Below are 5,529 nucleotides of genomic sequence, written 5' to 3'. Positions count from 1 at the left end.
CGCAGCCGCCGGGGGCCGCGGGCATCGCCGGGCGGCGGCGGCGGCAGCGCGGGGCTGGGCGGGGGCGGCGGGCGCGGAGCCGAGCGGAGCCCGGCGGTCCCGGTGCCGGCGCGAAGGGGCGCAGCGCCGCCTGCTGCTGCTGCCACCGCCCCGGGACCGGCCCCGCAATCCCGGGCTGGCACCGGCACCGGCTGCGCACCAAGCTGCCCGCCGCCGCCCGCCAGGGCGCTGCCCCGCCCTGGTCAGCCCCGGTGCCCGTCAAAGCGGCCGGGGAGGAGGAACGGGCAGAGAGAATTTACCGGAAAAATTATTTACACACACAGTCCCCTTCCCGCCGCCCGCCCCCCCCCCCCCCCAAAAAAAAAAAAAAAAAAAAAAGAGGGGAGTGATGGCCCCGCGAGCTCAGAGGGATATGGAATGGTGCGGGGATGGACAGCCAGCCAGCCAGATTGCTGGCCCTGGCATTCTCCTCAAATCATGTGTCTGGTCAGAGCTAATTTACCCAAAAACTAATTTCCCCCGCCAAAAAATGTGTGATGGCCCCGCAAGCGCGGAGGGGTGCTGAATGGTGTGGGAACGGACAGACAGACAGATGGACCCACTACTGCAACCCTCTTCTCAAAACGTGAGCCTGTCTTTGGAGTCAACCCACCAAAACTCAGCTTTCCTGGAACTGAAATAGCATCACCAGCCTGGATCGGGCTCTGCAGGAGACTCTCCCTGACACAGGGAATTCCAACACCTGGGACCACAACACCAGTCTGGGCCAGTTCTTTCCCCAAGGCAGCTCCAGGCTTGTCCAGAAAACCCCTCCCGGTGCCCCCAGGACACAGCTTGCATGGCTCCTCCCACAACAGGCAGCAACAGGCTTTAAAACACCAACAGCAAGAGCAAAGGTTGAATTTTCACAATTGCTGCCAGGAATTAAAGCTGCAGGCTCAGAGCAGCTGAGATGAGAGGCTGAAGTTACATGCACTCATTTTCTTTGCTTTGCTCAAACCTATTTGCACATCGATGAAAGCCTTTGGTTTCTGAAGACAGCTCACCGCTTACTCCTGGACCTTCCACCCCACCGCTCAGCTGGAAGCATGGAATGATTTCCAAGACCAAGCTGAGTTACAGATGAACAGCAGCTGTTCAGAAAAATCACAGGCAGGCAGTTTGCAAATTTCCCAGCCATTTGCTTCCCATGGAATCCCCAAAGCCCCTCTCCTTTCCCAGGAAACCAGCCCTTGGAAACGGCACTGCTGAGAGTCCCAGCCAAGTGCCATGCTGGGACCCCTGGCAGTCTCCTCAGGGCACCAGACAGATGGCAAGGCAGATGCCCTGAGGTGACCCACCAGCTCCTGGGGGACCCACAACCTTGACTCTTCCCTAGGGGAAGAGTCACCCCAAAATGCACACAGGGATCCAGGGGAGAGTACTCCATCCCATGACAAGAATAGGTTACTTTGCTATTTTGTCCAAGGAAACTGAATTCTTTTTCCCCCTTTAAAGAGTCAAAATTGCCATGTGTTAAATTTGAATTAGTTAGACTTGGCTACTCAAAAGAAAAGGAAAAGCTTTACAAGATTAACCCAAACCCCAGCAATAAGATATTAAGGAAATACAAGCATCTCATTCTTCAGATCAAAGGGTTTTAATAATAATAATGACAAAAATCAATGTGAAACTAAATTAAATCTGCTGTTTATATTCATCAGGTAATTTGATCAAGAGCCTGCCAATTCAGGTCTCTAGTGCTGTGATGAGTAAATACAAACATACTACTTTCAGATCACAAAGTTTTAGTGGAATGATCAAGAGCAAATGAAATCAAAGCTATTTTTCACACCACCCAAATTCCAATTAAATTAGGCCAGATTATTTAATAAGGAAGCCTACAAAACTCCGGCTCTTTATTGATGTAATGATACAGAAATATAAATTTGTTGCTTTCCAGATCACAGCATTTAAATGCAAGGGAAGAATTAAGACTTCAGTAAAACTGGTTTAATTTAAATTCTGCTGGAAGTGAACACAGTAATTCCTCCTCCTCATCATCATCATCCTGACTTCTTACTGAGTGTCCAGCAGCAGCCTTCAGCCTTGCTCTCTTCGCTGGCTGTGACTCCTCAAGGAGCCCAGTACTTTACTGGATGGGGGGACCCAAGTTTCCAGTATCCATAACAAGCCAAGTTTGGAAAGGAAAGGAACTGCCCAAGAAAATCTTAGCAACGTTTCCTGATGATAAATCCTGCTGCCATGTAAGAAATCTGTCACATGCCTGGAAACCTTCTGTACTTCCCAGGTGAGCAACCAGTTGTTTTTTTTTTTTCAGGAAGAAAACTCATTGGTTGGGGCTTGGGGTACAAGACAAGGGTTAGGGGCAAATGGTTACGCAAAGGCAGATGGGCATGTCAGAAGACTTCAAATGCTCAGTGCAATCAACTTATCTGCAGCTGCTAATAGGCAGAAGGGTACGAATTATTTTATTAAAGCTGGGAAAAGCAGAACTCCTGATATTTTATTCCTGGGGAAGATTTATCACACCCTGTTTTCAGTGGACCACTGAATTAAGATTCAAGTTTATTTATCCCCTTCCTCTGAGCAGGCCCCAGTGCCTCCAGGCTGTCTCAGCACTGAGTACCCACCCCTGAGGATTTTGTTCCCTTTTCAGAAGATTTTGCTGACAACAGGGAGTTTCAGTGCAGATCCTCAACCTGTCAAAATGGCAGTCCAGGGAGAGGATCTCTGGGAAGCCTGGGCACTGCTACAAAAGCAGGGAGAAGTCCTGCTCCCTGCATCCTCTGGAATGTGGGTCTGAGCTTCCAAATTGAAAAGTAAGTTCCCCAAAGCCTCCATAAATTCCAGTGAGTGTTATTGTCATACATTTATTCTTCTTCTTCTGTATTTCTACTGTCAGGCAATATCAAATGAGACCAGGAGGCTCCTGAAGACTTTGAGAGCAGAATTGAGAATGAAGATCCCTTGGGAAATATGAAAATGGTGTGGAAGATTTTGAAGCAGCAGAGGGGGAAAAGCCAAGTGACCCAAAGAAGTTAATGTGCGTGCCCCCCCCCCACCTGCATGCCCCCTCCTTTGCATCAGGGAGAGGAAAGGGTAAAACCCTCTGCGAGTCTGCACCGAATCCAGGTCATCTGCTCTGCAAAACACTGATGTACTCACCTGCAGAGAGGTCACACACCCAGAGCAGAAACGCTCTAAAGGCTTCTCTGCACTCCAGCAGGAACAGACAGGGAATAAAGATGTGTGGTCGCAATCAAATTATCCCTTCAAAGAAATAACAATAAATTCTGAACTTCCCAATTACAGGGAACATGCAAACCTTGGAAACCATTAAGAACTGCTTCTTCTGTTGATGAATTATCCAGAGTGCACAGAGCTATTTTCCAAGCTTCACTGTATTATGCTAATTATAAATTAATATATTACTCATTACACAGTAAGGCTGTACAGTCAACTAATGCACTGCTGCAAAGAGCCTGTTTTAAAACATCCTCTGGTGCTTTTATGATCTGGATGTTTAATTTACTTCTGTTCTGGCTTAAATGCCACCAACATGTCATTCTTTCACAAAGAAATATCCCTGGCTCCATCCTACCTCCTCTGGAGCTCAGCAACCTAGATGAAGGATGAAACTTAGAAAGGCTTTTTCAATCCTGAGCAGTTGCATGAGAAATTAACTAAAATATGCTCAGGGAGGGACACTTTGGGTGAGATGGGGAGACAGGGAAAGCATGAGCATCCCAGGCATAACTCCCAGAGGGATGGGAAGAGCAAAGGGCAGAGTTGCTGGCATCCAAAGTGGCCTCCCCTGCATTCTGACTCAGTCTACAACATCTGCATCCCCAGGCCTTGTGCCAGGCAACCTTGTGAAGGGGAACATCAGCCTCGCAGATAAGGAGAAAACTTCACATGGATCTGGCTGGCAGGATGAATAGGGGGAAATTGAGCCCTCTTTCTTGGAAAACAGTCTTTAGCATCACATTGTTTCAGGGAACATTCCTGCAGACTGTTTATTTGTCAGACCATTCTTTCTGTGCCGTGCTCAACATAACGGAAATAACAAATATCGAGCAGCGTCACAGAAGTCAGTCTGGAAACTGCCAATTCCTTCTTTCCAAGGAAAGCATCCTGGTGACTCAGCAGTATGGGACAGATTGGCAGTCCCACAACGGGGAGACACATTCTCTGGAAAATCCAGTGATTTTCAGCCTTAATAACATGATGATATTGCACTCAGAATATCTAAGAGCACCCCATGCTCTTGACCAGCAGCTGGACAGGGATGCTGTGAGGATGAAGGCATCAGGAGCTGAGGAGAGGACCCGTGAATGCTGGAGAGGAACTAGAGAGGTGCTGGCCTCAGGCTGGAAGGGTTGGTTTGGAAGGGACCTTAAAGATCACCTATTTCCAACCCCCCAGGAAGGGTCCTTAAAGATAACCTAGTTCAAACTCCCCATCATGGGCAGGGATGCCACCCACTAGATCAGGTCCTCAAGGGTACTGAAAGAATTTAAAAGTGTACCGAAGACTTTAAATCTTGGGATTAGAAGGTGGGAATACAGGCACCACTGAGTGACTTCTGTACTGTGATCCTAATAATCTGGTACAGTTTGAGGATCTCTGGCTGAAGATGGCTAAAGCCTGGAGGGCTTCCCAGTGCTGCTTCTGCTTGAAACTTACAATGCAAAAGCCCCGTGTTGACAGGAATAAGCGGTTCCTCTGTGAAACTAAGGCACTGGGGCACACAAATTTTAAGAAATAGCCTCCATTTTCCTTTACAGTAGGCAAGTACTGTGTTTTTTCATCAGGTTTTATTTTGTCTGTCACAGGAGCCCAGAGGCAGGGAGGTGCTGAGGTCAGGCTGTGCAGCGACGGTGTTTACGCTGGCGACTACTCCCCTCCCAGCCAGGGAGGATGTGTTGTTCTGGATCAGCTAAATCCACATCCTGCTCACGCTGGAGCGCAGCATCCTGGGTGAAAGGGAGGGAGAGGTTCAGCCCTCAGCCCTCTCACGGTACGTCCCTGCTCCTCCGCAGGCTGCTGGTTATTAATAGCCGGGCATGGCCGCGCGTGGGCCGAGGAGCGCGGGGCGGGGGGTGCGACAAAGCGCCTGGCGCTGGACGGGGAGCTTGTCCCGGAGTAGGTGGCTCTGCTGGAGCCTTGGGACGTTCAGTTAGGAAACTCATCTGTCGGCAAAACGCGTGGACAGGGCGAGCCCGTCCCCCCGCAGCTCCACCTCCGCACGGGAAAAGACTTTCCCAGAGCATTTTCTGCGCCGGGATGGCTCGTGTCCCCGGAGCTCGTGGCGGGGTGCCGGGGCCCTCCCCGGGAGGGCTCAACCTCTACCTCCACCCGGCTGCGGGATAACGTCGGGGGGGAGTCATTACCCGGCAGGGCTCGTTCTCCGCCGGCTGCGGGATATCGGCGGGCGATGCGCGTCCGCGCTGCGCTGAGCTGCCGCGCCTGGTTCCCCCCCCCCCGCACCGCGGCGGGGCGGGAGGCGGGGCGGGGCGGCGGGCT

At 50.8% G+C, this 5,529-nt stretch overlaps 1 long non-coding RNA gene across 1 annotated transcript; it reads right to left on the bottom strand.

The window, feature by feature from the left end:
* Positions 1 to 2,349: 2,349 nt before the first annotated feature.
* LOC125337885 lies at positions 2,350 to 5,494 on the bottom strand. Its single transcript, XR_007208150.1, has 2 exons — positions 3,169 to 5,494; positions 2,350 to 2,969 (listed from the first exon to the last, which is right to left on the bottom strand). It is a non-coding gene; the product is annotated as an uncharacterized LOC125337885 (long non-coding RNA).
* Between the last annotated feature and the right edge of the window lie 35 nt (positions 5,495 to 5,529).

Source organism: Corvus hawaiiensis, chromosome 24, assembly GCF_020740725.1.
Source record: "Corvus hawaiiensis isolate bCorHaw1 chromosome 24, bCorHaw1.pri.cur, whole genome shotgun sequence".
Lineage (NCBI taxonomy): Eukaryota > Metazoa > Chordata > Aves > Passeriformes > Corvidae > Corvus > Corvus hawaiiensis.
The sequence above is the reverse complement of the archived record's forward strand: the minus strand, read 5'-3'. Positions and strand labels throughout refer to the sequence as shown.